This window comes from Sinocyclocheilus grahami, unplaced genomic scaffold (genome assembly GCF_001515645.1).
Source record: "Sinocyclocheilus grahami isolate Dianchi unplaced genomic scaffold, SAMN03320097.WGS_v1.1 scaffold146.1, whole genome shotgun sequence".
Taxonomy (NCBI): domain Eukaryota; kingdom Metazoa; phylum Chordata; class Actinopteri; order Cypriniformes; family Cyprinidae; genus Sinocyclocheilus; species Sinocyclocheilus grahami.
In genome coordinates, this window is record NW_015505325.1 from 757,473 (window position 1) to 775,871 (window position 18,399).

Here is an 18,399-nt window from a genome sequence, read left to right on the forward strand (position 1 = left end):
GTTTACTCTTTGACCGATCACCTCCCTTGGCAGGGGCAGCTAATGGACTCATCCATTACAGTGACAACTGAGCAGAGCGCTGCGGACCGGCCCACGAATGGAAGCATGAGGGAGGAAAAGTGATGAGAATTAATGATTTTCAACGGCATGCTAATTACCCCAAAAGTCAATTAGCCTCCGGCCCCCTGAACAAATAAACACAAACACTGATTTCAGCCTTGTACAAACTCATATCACTCACATCCCTCACACTAAGCAGTATCACATTTCCCATCCAACACACTAAATCACAAGCAGGTGGAAATGCTCTTGTTGAATCTCCTCTACTCACTCTAATCCCATCCAGAGTCTTCTGTCTAAACACACTGATAACCACACACGAGCAGCCCTCTACTTGCATATTCTTTTGGGTATGACTGGTCAGTTCTATCCCTCCTTATTCCCCCTAACCCTTACCACTATCTATTAAACAATCTCTCTTTCTCTGGATTGGTGTAACGCCCCTGTGGACTGTTTGTTGAGGTTTCTTCCCCTCGTGTTGGTTTAGCCCGTATAATCATTAGTTAATTACCCTCATTGTGTTCACCTGTCTGCCCCTCGTTATCTGCCCCATAAGTTCCTGTCTCTTGTATTCTAGTGTTGTCGGTTATTGTGAATGTTACCCCGAGTGTGTGCCTGTCTCTGCCTTGTTGTCGCTACATTAAATATCCTTATTTTGTATCCTTGTCATCCTGCCTGCCTCAGCACACCTGGTCCGTGACAATTGGACTCTTTTACAGTCGTCTTTACCTTTTTGCTCAATTTTCCACTTTGCAGAGACATGGGGACTTCATGTGAGACTATATATACAGTATATATAAACTATTACAAATTGTTTTCGGTAATTGAAATATAAAATTAATTTTAAATACTGTTTATAAACCACATAGTTTTTCCTTTTCAATATTTATTCAATATTTAATTGAAACTTTGTTGACTTTTAAACAGTGTCATTATTAAAGAGGTCATGATGTTGCTAAAAAATAACAGTATTTGGTGTAATGAAATGTTTATGTGGTTTAAAGTTAAAAAAAATCTTTGTATTAACAACTTTACGTTTTAAGTACAGCTTACTTGAGAAATTTAAGGCAATCTGTTTCCACACATTTGTCTGGCAATGTGAACAAAGCAGACTTGTTAAGAGAACTGTTTTGTTTGAGTTCTGTGCACTAAGCTTAACTTACATCTCTAAGTTGACTGAACTTGTCAAATTGAGTTAGCAACAGTTTTCTGGTAACCTATACATATACACAAGTTACCTATACAAAGTTACAGTACGTTTTATTAACTCAAAAACGATAAACTAATTTGCTTGAGAAATTTGAGGCAATCAGTTTCCACAGGTTTTCCAAGTAAGTTCAACTCATTACTTTTTACAGTGTAGGCGTGGCTGACTCTTAACTTTTATAAAGAATATCTCTTTGGATTTGAGACTTTAGTCTTTGCAACTTTACAGATCTTCTTTATGCACCAAGAGCTTGTAACACTCCGAAAAGAAAATAGCAACCAAAAAAAATTTTAATCGCATCATATGACCCCTTTAACTTTAATTGCTCCACTGTGATGCGTTCGGTCTTTGAATGCAGCCTCCCAATTAGGACACAGCCAAAGAACGAAAACACAATGCATATTACTGTACTGAGCATAGTCCAGTTCTAAGCAAACATGTACAAAATCAATCACATAGTTTTTCCTTTTCAATATTTATTCAGTATTTAATTGAAACTTCGTTGACTTTTAAACAGTGTCATTATTAACTAAGACTATAACTAAAACTATTTTAAAATAGTTTTCGGTAATTAAAATAAAATATAAATATCAGAAACTGAAAAAAATATAAATTGAAAGACTGAGGGTGCTTTCACACCTGGCCCGTTGTTTCGGAACCTGGTGCGTTTCCCCCCTTAGCTCGGTTCGTTTGGGCATATGTGAACACGGCAATCGCACTCGGATCCGTGCCAAAACAATCGGTCAGAGATCGCCTGAACGAGGTGGTCTCGGCTCGATTGAAAACAAACTCTGGAGCGGTCCGGTTGCAGTGAGAAAGCAATCCGATCTAACAGACCAACGAACCAGGCTATATCACAATGTATAATGTGTAATTACGTAAGTTTCGTGAAAAGCATTAGCTTTGTTGTTTTGCTAATACTTCAAAATGGACCTGTGAATGTCTGTGGGTGAGCACGTATTCGCCATTCAAAATAAAAAAGCGCACTTTTTCATTTTATAATGCCGTCTTATTGCTCTTCTTCCTAGTTAGGTGCATTTTAAAAATGTTTTCCCGATGAATCCTGGACTCCTGTTCAAAGTGATAAATTAATCAAAAGGACAGCTACAAAAAAAAAAGCTGTTGTCGTTCCATCCTGACAGATGACAGCCGTGACAGCTATTAGTGGAATCCTGGAAAATAAATTGTGGAACTTTGACCAATGAGAGAACAGTTTACTCGCGCGTGACTTGTATTAACAAATTTGATCCCTTTAGAAACTTTGCCGTGTGAAAGCGTACCGCACCAATAATAAAAAGCAACATTGTAATCATTTTAATCCCTGTTTCGGAACAAAGCAATCGATCTACAGGTGTGAAAGCACCCTTAAACATCTAATAGGAAAACTAATCACATGTCTGGACGGAAACGTTCCAAACCTTTCCATTTCACCATCAAGAGTAATACGTGTAAAACAATTTGTAATTACCTTACAAATGTGCATTCAATTTGTATTCATACACGGAGTGTCTTCACTAGTTAGGTAGGTCAGATATCAATATATTATCCCACACTGCCTGTCTCCGTTAAAGAATAGATGAACTAATGAAATCCGACTTTGATCTCATGCCTTTTGGGAAAGAAAAGCTTCAACAGTGCCCCAAAAAAAAAGAATTCAATATGAGGCTATTCTATGAAGTAGTTGCTTTGGACCCGATGGGTTTACACAATAACAATTCAGTCCAATCACATCCAGGCAATGTGCAACCTATGTTTACAGGTACATGGGCTGTTATCAGTTTGGATGTTTATCTTGCTCCTTACCTTCAATTATATTGTCATTTCGGCATTAAATATTTAATGTGTTATTGCTTGTTATCAGAGTTGTAGTAAATATATGACCATTTCAAAGAGTTATGCATCATTGTTCTCCAAATAATCACTGTTAGAGTAGCATGGAATTTGCATGCTACCTGATGCAGGAAATTGGAAATATGAGTGGCATACAACCACTCTGCCAATCAATAACAGCTCATTGCTTTAGCAGCTATTGAAATCTTGATGACAACACATGGGACAAAAAAAATACAATGGAAGTCAAGGGGAACTGAAGCTGTTCGGTTATCAACATTCTTCAAAATATCTTTTTTTTGTGTGTTGAAAAATTCATACAGGTTTGGAACAACATGAGGGTGAGTTAATGGAGACAGATTTTTTTTTATTTGTTGGGTGAGCTATCTCTTTAAGAGCATCAGGCTAGATTGGATGTAGTTGGCCTCAGTAAGACTGCAAAAAAAATAAAATTAATGAAAGCTGTATCACAACACAGGCTAGAGCCCAAGCTATACGTATACACTGAAATTCTATCACCAAAATCAATATTTTGAGCACAGAGCTGCTTTAATATGCACAAAAATGCCTGGTGGTCTCGGCTCGATTGAAAACAAACTCTGGAGCGGTCCGGTTGCAGTGAGAAAGCAATCCGATCTAACAGACCAACGAACCAGGCTATATCACAATGTATAATGTGTAATTACGTAAGTTTCGTGAAAAGCATTAGCTTTGTTGTTTTGCTAATACTTCAAAATGGACCTGTGAATGTCTGTGGGTGAGCACGTATTCGCCATTCAAAATAAAAAAGCGCACTTTTTCATTTTATAATGCCGTCTTATTGCTCTTCTTCCTAGTTAGGTGCATTTTAAAAATGTTTTCCCGATGAATCCTGGACTCCTGTTCAAAGTGATAAATTAATCAAAAGGACAGCTACAAAAAAAAAAGCTGTTGTCGTTCCATCCTGACAGATGACAGCCGTGACAGCTATTAGTGGAATCCTGGAAAATAAATTGTGGAACTTTGACCAATGAGAGAACAGTTTACTCGCGCGTGACTTGTATTAACAAATTTGATCCCTTTAGAAACTTTGCCGTGTGAAAGCGTACCGCACCAAGAATAAAAAGCAACATTGTAATCATTTTAATCCCTGTTTCGGAACAAAGCAATCGATCTACAGGAGTGAAAGCACCCTGAAATTACTAATGCTGAGTTCACACTGCACGATTTTCAAAGACGTCGCATCACTGTTGGTTTCACACTGAACGACTATCTGGGGTGTCATTCAGTTGTTGCTGTGTTCACACTGCACGATGGAACGACGACAGGAGGTTATACACTGCATGACTTTACAATAGGAAGAATCACCGACAGAGTCTGGTGCAGGGTTGCCAGGTTTTCGCTACAAAACCTGCCCAATTACTACTCAAAACTAGCCTGAAAATAGCCCAACTGCTTTCGAGGGGGTCCCCCAGTAATAATTGCGTTGGGTGGGGTTTAACACCCATCCTTGGCGGGGTTCTCCTGGTACAATTCACATTCCAGGGCCTAAATATCACGTTATTAGGGCCGCTTCAACCTGCTGACATGAAAAACAACATTTGCGGATTTGGCAACACTGGTCCGCAAACTACGTTTCATATAACTCCTCCCCGAACTTCCCGCTGCCCTGTATCTTGGTCTCTCATTGGCTGTAGGTCATCGCCGATTCGTTTTTCAGTCAGAACTCATTTCATACAGCGTGATTGTGAATCGCCGACAGCTCCAGATATTTAGCATGCCAAATATTTCACGGGCATCGGCGATTCCCTCAGATCGCGTCTTTGATAATTCACACTGCGTGATTGTCACTCGCGTGAACGAGCACTGTTAGGTAGCACCTCCCAACATTTACTCAATGTCTGGTATCATAGCGGGCAAACATGGATTTGACTCCAGTTAAAGAATCATGCACAGGATGAGTGTGTCTCCAATAGCACTGGCATTTATTCCAGACAAGCAGCAACAACTATTAAATTATATAAGGCACATTGAGGTAGAGTACCCGTTACGTTGTGGCATCTTGTGCATAAACGCACAATGCAGCATTGGTCTCAGAGCGCAGCAGTGTTCACAGCAGTCTGTGAGCCGTGATAGTTTTAAAGTCCGTGAGGAAACGGCTGCGTGATTTTGGTTCCGGAACGAACTTTCTGACACAGCCACCCCCAATTATCAGTCAGGATTAATTGTATACCTTTTGAAAGGCCGTTTCAAGAGTCCGCTTCATCATCACTTAATTTGGGAAGGTGAATCAGTCTTGCAACGGGACGTGTGTATGTTTTATCCTTCACTTGAATCTTGGCCATCCTAATCCATCCATCAACTCCAGCATAAGTTTCCTTCACGATGCTTACAGGCCACAGAGCTCGTGGAAGCTGAGGATCAATCACAAGCACTACTTGTCCTACTGCCAGCTCTTTACCATCAGATCTCCATTTCTGTCTGCCCTGTAGCTCTGGTAAGTAACCACGGATGAAAGAAGTCCAGAATTGGTCAGCCAATACCTGACTATGTCTCCACCTGCATTTTCCCAAGAGTTTGTGGGGATTGTAAAGGACTTGTGGCAGGGAAGCATCACAGCGCCCCATAAGTAACATGTTGGGGGTCACAGGATCCGGGTCTGCAATGTCTGATGAGACATAGCCAAGTGGTTTTGAATTAAGCATTCCTTCCACCTCTACCAGTAGTGTCTACAGGACAGGCTCGGGAACAGACTGCTCTCAGAGAATGACTCGTAAGGCTGCCTTAACTGATTTCACCTCACGCTCCCAAGTTCCACTGAAGTGAGGAGCACTCTGGGGTTGTAGTGGAACTTAATCTGCTGTTCAGCAAGTTGTCTCTGAAGCTCGGGGGCCATTAGACTGAATGTATCTTGTAGTTCCCTGTCACCTCCTGTGAAGTTAGTGCCATTGTCACAGAGTATTTCGTAAGGCTTCCCTCTTCGAGCAATGAAGCGATGTAAGGAAAGGAGAAAGGCATCTGTGTCAAGGTGTTCAAGGAGATCTAAATGTAAGCATCTGATGGTCAGGCACTTATACAAGATGCCCCATCGCTTCTCCTGGCGACGTCCTATCTTCACGTGGAAAGGCCCAAAGCAGTCTACACCAGTGGAGTAGAACGGTGGCTTAAACAGACGTAGCCGACAAGGTGGTAGGTCGGCCATTCGAGGGATCTGTGGTTTAGCCCTCCAGAACTGGCAATCTTTACAGGTTCGTTGGTGTTTGCGTATGGCTTCACGACCCCTCAGCACCCAGTATTTACGTCGTAGCTCTGCTAGCACTCTCTCAGCACCAGGGAGATGGAGCTGTTGATCCATGTCCTGTGTGAGTAGCTTTGTGACCTGATGTCGTGGGTCTAGGACGACTGGGTGTATACTGTCCGATTGCAGGGTTTCAGCCCGGCAAAGTCGTCCGCCGACTCTAATAAGGTTAGTATCTTTATCATACTCTGGGGCGAGAGAACACAGACGACTATCAGTTGGAATGGGCTGTCCAGCTCTCAGAGCCTTGATTTCGTCTGGGAAAGTATCAAGCTGTGCCTGTGCTAAAATTAGCTTTTCTGCCTGGATATAGCTTGAGGCATCACAAGGGGTATCAGCGGTGGCCGCCCCATCACAGGCCCGTGCAGTGGACTGGACCAGTTCTTTCCAGGTTTGGAACTGACTGAAGTCTGGAGGTGAGGAACTGGACATTATTGTGACTGAGCCAAGAAAGGATGCTCTTTTCAGGTCACTGGGTTCGGGCTCAACGTGGGCTGACGTGGGTAACAATGGCCACATGTCTGGTCCTTGAGTCAGGAAATCTGGGCCAGATCTCCATTGGTGAGGGCCTGCTAACTCCTCTAAGGTCAGACCTCAGGTGATATTGGCTGGGTTTTGAGCTGAGTCAACATACCTCCACCTGTTGACATCAGTTAGTGTCTGGATTTCCGCTACTCGGGCTCCCACAAAGACCTTGTATCGGCATGACTCTGATTTTAACCAGTGCAACACTGTAGTGGAATCAGACCAGTAGGTGACTTGGTTTAACAGAAGGGTCAGCTCAGCCTGTATTACCTTGCCCATTTGGGCTCCAATTAGGGCAGCAGATAGCTCTAGGCGGGGCATGGATAAGCATTTCCGGGGAGCTACGCGGGATCGAGTTAAGACATAGGAGACATGGACATCCTCATGCTCATCTGTGGTCCGAAGGTACGCCACAGAACCGTATACCCTCTCAGAGGCATCACAAAAGACATGCAGTTCTCTGATGGAGGAAGGAGTGTCAGCACAGGCAGGAACATAAGGCCAAGGGATTTGTAGCTTGGTGATGTTAGACAGTTCTTCAGCCCACTGGTACCATTTCTCTCTGAGGGAAAGGGGTTCAATTGGGTCATCCCAACCATGGTTTTGTCTCCAGAGATCCTGAATAAGAGTCTTAGCCCTGGATGTGAATGGCATGATAAACCCAAGGGGGTCAAATTGACTTGCCAAAGTCTTATACAGGTTTCTCAGAGTCGGCTGAACAGCCTCAGCTGAGTGGCCCTTATATCCGAGGGTGTCATCAAGACAGTCCCATTGTAGGCCGAGCGTGGATTCTTGTAGGTCATTATTGTTCTGAGATAGCCAGCATTCACTACTAGTGGATCTGGCTTCTGAAGGGAGATGCTTGAGAACTGATGGTATGTTGCATGCTCACTGCCTTATTTCGAAGCCTCCCTTTGACAGAGCCTGGCGCAACCCATCTATCACAGTTTTGGCCTCACTTTGATCTTGAGTGCTGTGGAGGCAGTTGTCAACGAAGAATGAGTTCTCCACAATGTCATCCAAGCCACGCATGGTGCCTTTATACTCCTGGGCATGGCACTGTAGAGCATAGATGGCACAACAGGGGCTGCAAGTTGTTCCAAAGGGAAGCACCTGCCACTCGTAGATGTCAGGTTGAGCCTCCCTATTCATGTCTCTCCATATAAATCGAAGCACTGATCTGTCACCAGGTAACAGGCGTACCTGTAGCCCTTGATGTCTCCACTGATCGCAATGGCATGTTGGCAAAACCTCAAGATAACACCCAGTAAGAATGGTCCCAGTGACGGTCCAGGAAGGAGTTGATCATTCAAACTCTGTCCTTGGTACTGGAATGGACAGTTGAAAACTATTCAGGGCTTCTCATTGTGGCATACCATGTGATGTGGAATAAACCAGGACTCTGTGCTCTGATATGCCTCTTCTGGTGATATCCTGGCAATGTAGCCTGCTGTCTCCAGCTTTTGGATTTCAGAACAGTAGGTCTTGGCCTGCTCAGGATTCTTGGCCAGCTTTCTCTCAGTATTCCATAGACTAGGAAGCACAGCCTCTTTTCCTGCATGTAGCACTGTGATGGGTGTGCGCCTTAGCAATGGTGTAGCATACCGCATAACTTCGTCCACATTCACTCTAACAGTCGCAGACTGTAAGAGATTGAAGGACCGTTGATCCTGTTTAGACCTTGTGATCAACTTTTCGTTGTTTGGCAGGGTGTCCATTTGCCATAAGCGCTCCACCTGGTGATATAGTTCATCGCGGGATGGTGTAGTCATGATGTGCAGACATTGTCGCTGACCTCTAGGAGGCTGAATGGGACACATTGGGCCTTGTAGTACCCAACCAAGCTTGGTACATATGGCAACAGGGCCTCCTGGTGCTCCTTTACGGACAGGCTGAGTGGGGGTCAAGAGATGTGGCATGTCAGATCCTATGAGGAGTAAAGGTTGTACTCTGTCTACTGGTAGCAGGGGTAGAACCCTCAGGTGGCGGTATGCTCTCTGAAGAGCTGCCACAGGGTAATCATGTTCAGCAAGACATAAACCAGGAGCAGTGAATGCATTGTGGATAGCATACCTCTCTGTAGGTTTAGCAATGGGAGAAACCTCCAAATTTACTGTAGACTCTTTGAGCTCAGCATGACTTTGTTGGATTGTCTGTAGCGGGAGAATCTCAGAGGTTCCATTCAGTTATGCCATTGAATAACAGGAGGAAGAACGATGGTTCTCTCAGAGCCGTCGTAAAGAACAGTGTGAGCCTCCATAGTCTGACCACCATTGTGCAAAAGAACTTTGGCAACTTTGAGCATGACTTTTTGTGAGCTTTTGGGCCTGTCAAGATACACTTGTGTGGGGGGCAAGCTGACCATGAGCACGGCTCTTGAAGTGTTTCTAACAGAATCGTGTAGGACGATAAGGTGCCGTTCTTTACAGATTTTACATGGTCGCTTGAGATTACAGGAGTCCACTGGATGGCTTCGACCACATTTCCAACAGTGTTTACCCTCTGTGATCCAGGTGATAATCTGAGAGGTGGTTAACTTCTTGAATTTCTCACAGGAGTTGAGGTAGTGTTCTCTGTTGTCACAGTGAGGGCAGTAAGGCTTTGGCTTGGACAAGACTTTAACCTGTGTAGATTCAGGAGACTCTGTGGGTTTCTCTGAAGTCAGAAGTATGCGTGTAGACCGTTCTCTGTGAGGTGGGTTTCCTCTCCCTTTCCCATATAGTTTGGTAGTTTCAGATTGAAACATGGCAGCTGCTTGGCTAGAAATCCACTTCGCTTGAGACTTTATTTGTAACCAAGCCGCCAGATCAGGGAGAGTATAGGTTCGATCTGTGCCAGTTTGGAGGATGCCATAGCTTAGGCAGTACTCTATGAAACTATCTCTGTAAGCAGGTGGCATCTTGCCCAGAAGACGGTCTACATGGGAACCACACATAACTTCGTACCATTCTGTCCCTCTAGAGTCCTTAACATGCCCACCAGGGATTGGACAGACAAGGCGAATGAGTCAAAGGCACTGGCGTCACCCACCTTTAGTTGTGGAGTGCTCATGATAGCACCTAGCTTGGACTGCACAAGTTGTCTGGGTTGTCTATACTTCTCCTGCAGAGCCTGTAAAGCAGCAGTGTATGGTTGTGGGTGGTGCATATAGGCCTTAGCCAGCTGCTGGGCACTCGCAAATTTCAGGTGACTCAGTAACACTTGATATTTGTACTGCTCGCTGATGTGTGTATGGTGGGTCAGCAGATTATCCAAGGCCAGTTTCAGTAGAGCAAAGTCACTTTCTGTGCCACTCTCGAAGATTGGTAATGTAGGGCGAGGGATGCCGTATGCTGCGGCCATTAGCAGTTCTGTTCCGGGTTGAGGCAGGTAAGTAGCTTGGGAAACAGGTAGGTATGGATAGGATTGAGAGTAAAAGGGAGTGTTAGATGAAACTGTTACACTTGGACGAGTAGCTGGAAAAGGCTGGGTTTGACTGCCGGGTATAGCTCTCTGGCCGGGTAACGATGAATGCGCATCCGAAGTTGCTGCAGCTGAGGCAACAAGATGTGTTAACTGTGAGGTCAAAACACTGTCTGTATGGGGAGTCACCGGTTGCGTTCTCACTGGCTGCTGAGGAATAACTGCTGTATGGGGCTGTTGTGGGACAGGAGGCATGTTCTCCTCAGAATATGTGACTTGGGACCTCCTTAGAGTTTGGTTTGCTGCACATAAGAATGATGGCACTGGTAAAGCTGGTACTGGTAAGGGCATAGTTACTTGGGATGACACAATGTGGTGTTTAGGTGTTGACTGAACTATACATGGGTCCCTTACAATGCTCTGTGCCTCTGGAGCAGTCTGTATGGCTTGTACCGTGGAGGATGATGGACAGAGAAACTACTGGAACATAGATGTTTGGGCTAAGCTAGCAGAAGGCAACTGAGGTGCTGGCCGTGTTGAGTCAGGTGATATGTGAATCTCTGAGTCAGACAAGCTAGTATCTTTGCTGAGCAGGGAACTCACGAGTTTGGCCACCTCAAGGTCAGTTTCGGCTCTTTTAAGCTTACGCTGTCTCTGCAACCGGCTAGATAAGGCTTCCTTTGCCGAGAGGGCCTCTTCCTGTGCACGTTGAGCCTCTAGCTTGAATCTGTAACCTCTGAAACTCTATCTCTGCCAGTGTGTCCTCCTCCATTTGCTGACGGAGCTCATCATACTGCCTTTGTTTGATTATTTCCTCTACAATGGCTGCCTGCCTGCTTGTGAGTGTGAATGCAGCATGAGCGCCCGAGACACTGGAACGACCACTGGATTTGGAATGAGAACGGGCTTTGCTATGGGTTTTCCTCGACTGGCTCTTGTGTTGGCTTTGATAGCGTGAAGAAGCGGTTGGAGGAGGGTCCACAGGAGGCAGATAGCCAACCTCATATACTTCCAGATGGGAAGGCAGTTTATTCTGTCTTTTGGGTCGAACTGTAGCCTCTGATGCATTGCTAGCTGCAGTATCCATGATGCTTTGGTTGCTATGATCTGGCTTGAAGGACCAATTTGTTAGGTAGCACCTCCCAACATTTACTCAATGTCTGGTATCATAGCGGGCGAACATGGATTTGACTCCAGTTAAAGAATCATGCACAGGATGAGTGTGTCTCCAATAACACTGCCATTTATTCCAGACAAGCAGCAACAACTATTAAATTATATAAGGCACCTTGAGGTAGAGTACCCGTTACGTTGTGGTATCTTGTGCATAAACGCAAAACGCAACATTGGTCTCAGAGCGCAGCAGTGTTCGCAACAATCTGTGAGCCGTGATCGTTTTAAAGTCCGTATGGAAACGGCTGCGTGATTTTGGTTCCGGAACGGACTTTCTGACAATTTGCCTCCGATTTCGGGCATTTATCGGCGATTTTGCAAAACCTGTCGGAGAGTGAAAAATCGGGCTAAAATCATGCAGTGTGAACTCGGCATTAGGGTGTATTCACACCTGTCTTGAATCGAACTCAAGTTTGTTTCCCCCCTTGGTGCAGATCATTTGGGCAGGTGTGAATACAGCAATCGCACTCGGGTGTGGACCAAACAACCGCATCGAGACTCAGCTGAAGAGGTGGTCTCGGTCCGGTTCCAAACGAACTCTGGTACGCTTGAGAATTAATTAGTCCAATTAATGGATGACCTTAGCACACGTGTGGCTTTGTTTACAATTTCTGGTTCACTTGCAAAAAAGGGCAGTGTGAAAGCGAACTACACCAAACAAAAAAAATCAACACTGTTTTTGGTCTGGACCAAAGAAAGTGAACTAGTGGACTTTCCTGGTGTGAATACACCCTGAGTCCACTTGGGGTACAGTTCAAGTGAACCCCGATACAATTTGCTGCTGATATGAACCCAACTGTACCAAATCGCAGAAGTAAACCGCTATTAATGATGCATTAAATGGCCAAACTGCGTATTTATGTGTTTACTCAGTCGCTTTCCTGAAAAACTGACGCACTGCAGCAGAGAGAATGTGAGAAAGTGATTCCCGCGTTCTTTCGAACCTATTTATAGTCCTTACCTAGTAACAGGGGTAAACAGCTGCCACTCTGATGACACAAGCGTACCGTGGTTCGGAATCCAAAAAACACTATATGAACACCACAAACCAGTGGGGGCAGTAGGAGGGGGAGCAATCGAATTCAGGCTCGGACCATGCAAACGAACCAAGTGTGAAAGCACCCTAAAACTAAAAATAGAAATTATTTTTATTTATTTAATATATAAATATTTGAAATAACAAAAACAACAAAAAATTGCAAAAACATAAAATTACTAAAATTAAAACTGAAAATATAAAACTAATTCAAAATATAATAAATACTATAATATATAAATAATACTACAATATCACATAGCTCATTTAATATTTCAGACATAAAAAAAAGTATTTTGGCACCGGTGGCACTGAAATGACCTAGAAACTAGTCTATATATGATGGACAATGACAAGCATCCTATTGAAACAATGCAGGGCCAAGCACATACATATAGTCCAATAAATGATCTAACCGCCAATAAATCAATAAAAAGACATATGTGAAAATCTATGCTAAGAATGAAATTTGACTTGTTTTTTTTTTTGGCTGGGCACCCATTTGGATGGACACTGACCACTACCCAAAGCAACACCCTGGTTTAGCACAACTTTGGGCCTGTGGTAAGGTGAGCCAGTTTGTGTTGTTTCCTTTTTCTGTTTAATAGGTGAAAAAAAAAAAACAGAGCAGAGCTGTTTATCAGTTTGAAGAAAGCAACTTATATAAGACTTGTAATGTCCTAAAGCAACTGAGGCAACATGAACCAAAGTATAACAAAGATGTCTGAAGGGTTTAATTTATACTGTCTTATTTTGCCAACTCAAATAGATTCACTGCTTCGAGCTGTCATATTTATGGCCGTTGATTCAACGTACCCCAGGCCTACTGGATCTTACCCAACTCCCAGCATTCTGGGGGAAAAAATGCTTGAGCCATCAGATAACTTTTGTGTTTTCGCTTAATGTGTCACATCACAGCTCATGAGAGCACCAACGAAGCTGTGGCTCATTTTACCCCAGTGTGGCCTTAAACCTACTCAGATTTTTCTCCCTATCTGTTTCTGCTTTTCATCTGCTTTTCACCCCCTGGCAATGATTTTCTGTTTTTTGGGTGTTTGTGTTTATTCTCAAATTCTGCCTCACTCTTTAATCTTCCTTTATGAACATGTCATCCAGCATCTAGGCAAACTGAGACAGAGAGTAAAGACTTTTCATGATATTTGACCTGCCTAAGACCCAGCCCAGACACCTACACCAAACCCGATCAAAGGGTGAATAATACAGACCTTTCTTTCTTTCTTTCTCTCTTAAACACACACACATAGTGGCAGTGGTCTCAGGTGACCTGTTGTGTTCTACTTCTTTCTCTGTGGGTCATTAGCAATGCAATCTTAAAAGGGTATAAAGCAATCTGCCCCCTGAGACTGCCAGAATATTAAAAAATCCACATGCTCCAATTGGCCATAAAACACTAACATAAAGCTGGCTGGTGCTCAACATGCCACAAATGGCAAACCAAAAGTTCATGATAGAAACACAAGAGCTGAATGAATCTGTCAAAGAGGATTTGGAGATTAAGTGTAAGGACAAAAATGTTGCTATAAACAATGAAACAAAGAAATATTTGAGGTAAATACCTTTCTTAAGCGGCTGCAAGTGAAATGGACACAAGAGTCTTAGACATGTGAGCTGGTACAGCTGCCACCAAAGCTAGCATGCACACCTTGGATCGGAGTGCATAAACATTGGCCAAAATTAATGTCACACATTTCTGACTCTTATTATGTTTATGGAATGTTGAAGATCTCTCGATACTTTTCAGAAACTAGAAAATAGGTTTTTGTTCTTCTCTTCTACTTTCCACCCTAAATGTACTTTTTTCATAATCAAACTAATTTAAATCTACAATCACCATGTATTTGTATTTAAAGTTAAATAGATTTGATCTAAAAAATATTGGCAAGACCATTACCGTCCATTTAAAACATAGTGAAGAGCAAACATCTCACAAAAGAGTGTGAATGTCCAGATATTGACTCTAAAAAGAGAAGTTCAGTATCACAGTACATGAGCTCTGATTTCTAAACACAATCATTTCATCCTTTGGCATTTGGCCCCTTATTATAGCAGTGCTGATTTTACATGGACAGGTCTGTCCCCTAGTGGAGAATGACCTGCATAACCTGCAACATTTACGGACATTTACAGTTTCGGCAAGAATATCCAACACAATATGTGCAGACAAAAAAAACATCTGATAAATATTTTCATATGCATTTCTGAGAAATGTTGTGTCCGTTTAAATGTTCTTTAAACCACAGAACGATGTTGAGGAAGCAGTCAGACTGAGTGTTGACTTTAGACAGCGAATGACCCTCATCACTGTACCACAATAACCTGAGAGACAGACAAAGTGTTTCCACAAAAATATTAACCAGCACAACTGTTTTCAGCATTGATAATAACAAATGTTTCTCTGGCACCAAATCAACCAAATGGAATGATCATGTGACAGAAGACGAAGTAATGGCTGTTGAAAATGCAGCTATCATAACAGGAATAAATTATAATTTAGAATATATTAAAATAGAACACAGTTAGTTTAATTTGTACAAATATTTAAAAATGTTTTAATTGTATTTTCAATCAAATAAATGCAGCCTTGGTGAGCATAGTCGACTTCTTTATAAAAAAAAAAATACCTGTAAAAAATTCTTTCTGATCCCAAACTGTATAATATTCTCCAAAAAGAAAAAGGTTATAATCCATTGACAAGCTGTACAAATATTTAAAAATGTTTTAATTGTATTTTCAATCAAATAAATGCAGCCTTGGTGAGCATAGTCGACTTCTTTATAAAAAAAAAAAACCTGTAAAAAATTCTTTCTGATCCCAAACTGTATAATATTCTCCAAAAAGAAAAAGGTTATAATCCATTGACAAGGTTGTTGTAGATGCCATTAATGGCCAATATCAACTATCTCAAAATGGCCAAATTTAATCATCCTAGTGACTAATAATATCAGTATAATATGGGTGTTTACTAAATGCAGGTGTTTGTTTGTTAGTGTGTGTACCTGACAGGTGTGCTCTTGCTCCAGACCCTGGTGAGGTGATACTCTCCTGTCTCTTGTTGTCAAGCTAAACTGAGCTAATGATAAACAAAGAAACAAAGTACACACAATCAGACAGATATCCTTAAACTCTGATCAGGGCTCCAGAGTCCAGACTGAAAAAAAGACCAAAGAGCCACTGGCTACTGACATGAATCAATAGTTTCCAAATTACAGAATGGCTCAGTATAAATGTGTATCTTGAACTGCACTACTGTATCATTCAAAAGTTTATAAATAAGTATCGCATGTTTACCAGCTTTGCATTTATTTGATCAAAAATACAGTAAAACAGTAATATTGTGAAATATTATTACCATTTAAAATAACTGCTTTCAATTTCAAAATGTAAGTTATCTTTTGATGGCGAAGCTGAATTTTCAGTAGCCATTACTTTAGTCTTTTCTTCAGTGTCACATGATATTTCAGAAAACATTCTAATACTGTATGCTGATTTGGTGCTCTAGAAACATTTCTTAGTGTTATCAATTTTGAAAACAGTTGCTCTGCTTAATATGTTTGTGGAAACTGTGATACATTTTTTCAGACAACAAGAAGTGTTTCTTACCATCTTCGTACACTTTTCCATGTTTATTTAGAGCTGTAAGGTCCAAACGTTTCTCCAGACCATTTTGGCCCCAAACCTACCAAATGAAAAAAGAGGATTAAGAATCATACTTTAATAATTCAGTATTTAAAAATCAAAGACATTAGCCATTACCTCCAAGTACTGATGTCCTGCTTCCTCCGAGTTGTTTACTTGTAGTCTTTCTTTTTATCTCTTGAGGATTCATGAATATCTGCATATTGTTTATATATCTCTTACTCCTTCTCTATATGCAAGCTTGTTCCAGACGGCATCACATGCACAATTTTGTCATGTTTACACAGTAGAGTCCATCTCTGAGAAACACAGTTTCACCCCCCTCTCCAAATCACACTGACTCCAACATACAGAGATAGAGAGTTGAGAAGCAAGCACCATGAAGTCTTCATATAACTAAACTAAGTAAATAGTGAATACACCATAAAAGCACACTTTAAATGACATTTAAAAATGAAGAACTCTAGTGAAAAAAATGACTAAAAAGCAAGTCCTCCGTTAGAGATCCATGTAATACTAAGATTTCTTTGTGCTTCTATAAAATTCTATGCTTCAGTAGATTTTAATACTTGAAGGAACAGAATATTAATTTATTCCTATGACCTCATTTCAAGTAAAATATATATTTAAATGCTTGTAATTTCTTAAACGCATTATTTAGTACTTGCCCTTGTGCCGTATTGCTCTTCTTCTGTGACCCAGTAAATGTTTCAAACTTTTGCTTTTGCTTTTAATGGTGGGTTTGAACATCTCAGGCCAACAGAAAGGACAGTGGTACAAGGAATAACAGTCCTTACATTTCTGGAGAGCTAGCTGCTCCTCTCCTCGCAAAATAGTTTTGTGTAGCTATGAAATACAAAGGAAAAAAACATTTAACACCTTTAAAAAAAACTAAAAAAGTGCCTTGTACCTTAAAAAAAAGTAATTAGTGTAATTTAAAGTCAAATTTATGTCATTATATGGCCAGGCCCAAAATATAATACGGGGGAGGGACAATGAATCCATTACAAAAGAAACGCTCTGAAATAACAGCTGATTCACTGACGGACTCCTCCAGCCACGGGCCGATTTGCAGGTCCGCAGCTGGTCGCGTCTTGCCGCTGCATCAAAAGGGCACTCACCTGTAGAGTTATAAACTCTGTATTTTGGTAACCTTGCTTGTTCATTCGTGACACAATAGGAGTTGATAGATCTACCTTTATTGCTAAGTATGCAGAAATGTTATAATTCACCTTTGTATGTTGACTTGTATGGCTGAACATTTAAGCCAAACTTGTGTCGAGTCTGTTAGGTCTAAAATCTCGCGAGAGTACCCATGAAAGGAGACGCGTAAAAAGCTTTTCAAAATTAGAGTTACAAAACATGTCCATGACCCTAATGATAGTTACTTAAAATGAAATATAACAGCAACCGAACAATAAATGTATATATGTTTAAACTGACTGTATCAAACAACACATTTTAATGATATGTAATTAAATACCCAGGCTGATAAGATTTGTAGAGCAGTTCGAGTCATCACACTTTCTTCACAATTTTTTTTCTCTTACTAAAAATACATCTGCGCCGGTCAAAAAGACTTCCAACGCTGTTAAGGATAATTACATAATTTATTTTGTGTTTTCTCTTCCAAAATCCTGCTGCTGCATACAGTACTTTTGCTTCAAAGAAAACTTGACATGCTGGTTTTTGATATTTAGAAAGAAATTCAAAAGAAATGTTGAAAGCATGATCTAAATGGGCAGACATGAGCTTGTGGTGAGGGTACAATGATGCAAGAACCTTATTGGACTGCATCACACTGAGCCAAAATAAAAAAACAACAACGTTTCACATCTTAATTCTACTCATCTTCTGAAAACCCTTTTCAGAAGATGAGTAGAATTAAGATGTGAAATATGGTTTATTTAGTGGCAGTGAGAGAGGTTTAACAAAACGGTCTACACTAACTCTGGCAACCTGCAGTCAAAGATGAATTTTCATTTGTTTGCATCATCAGAATGCATAATCCATTTATATAAATGCATATAGAAAAACTACAAAACAGTACGTTTTCTTGGCCTCTTTGTTTGTAGCAGAGCTGTAAAAAGTTAATGTTTCAATGATAAAAATTCTCTTTTGTCCCAAAAACACTTGAGGAGGTAAAACAGGTTTCAACAGAAAAGCTGAATACAGCCTTACAAGAGGTTGTTATAAAGATACAATATTTCATGTTTGTTTAATTGTAGGATT

General features: G+C 41.4%; 1 long non-coding RNA gene across 1 annotated transcript; it reads right to left on the reverse strand.

The window, feature by feature from the left end:
• Window positions 1–15,536: 15,536 nt before the first annotated feature.
• On the reverse strand, window positions 15,537–16,508 carry LOC107591791 (uncharacterized). Its single transcript, XR_001609908.1, has 3 exons — window positions 16,285–16,508; window positions 16,132–16,207; window positions 15,537–15,601 (listed from the first exon to the last, which is right to left on the reverse strand). It is a non-coding gene; the product is annotated as an uncharacterized lncRNA (long non-coding RNA).
• Between the last annotated feature and the right edge of the window lie 1,891 nt (window positions 16,509–18,399).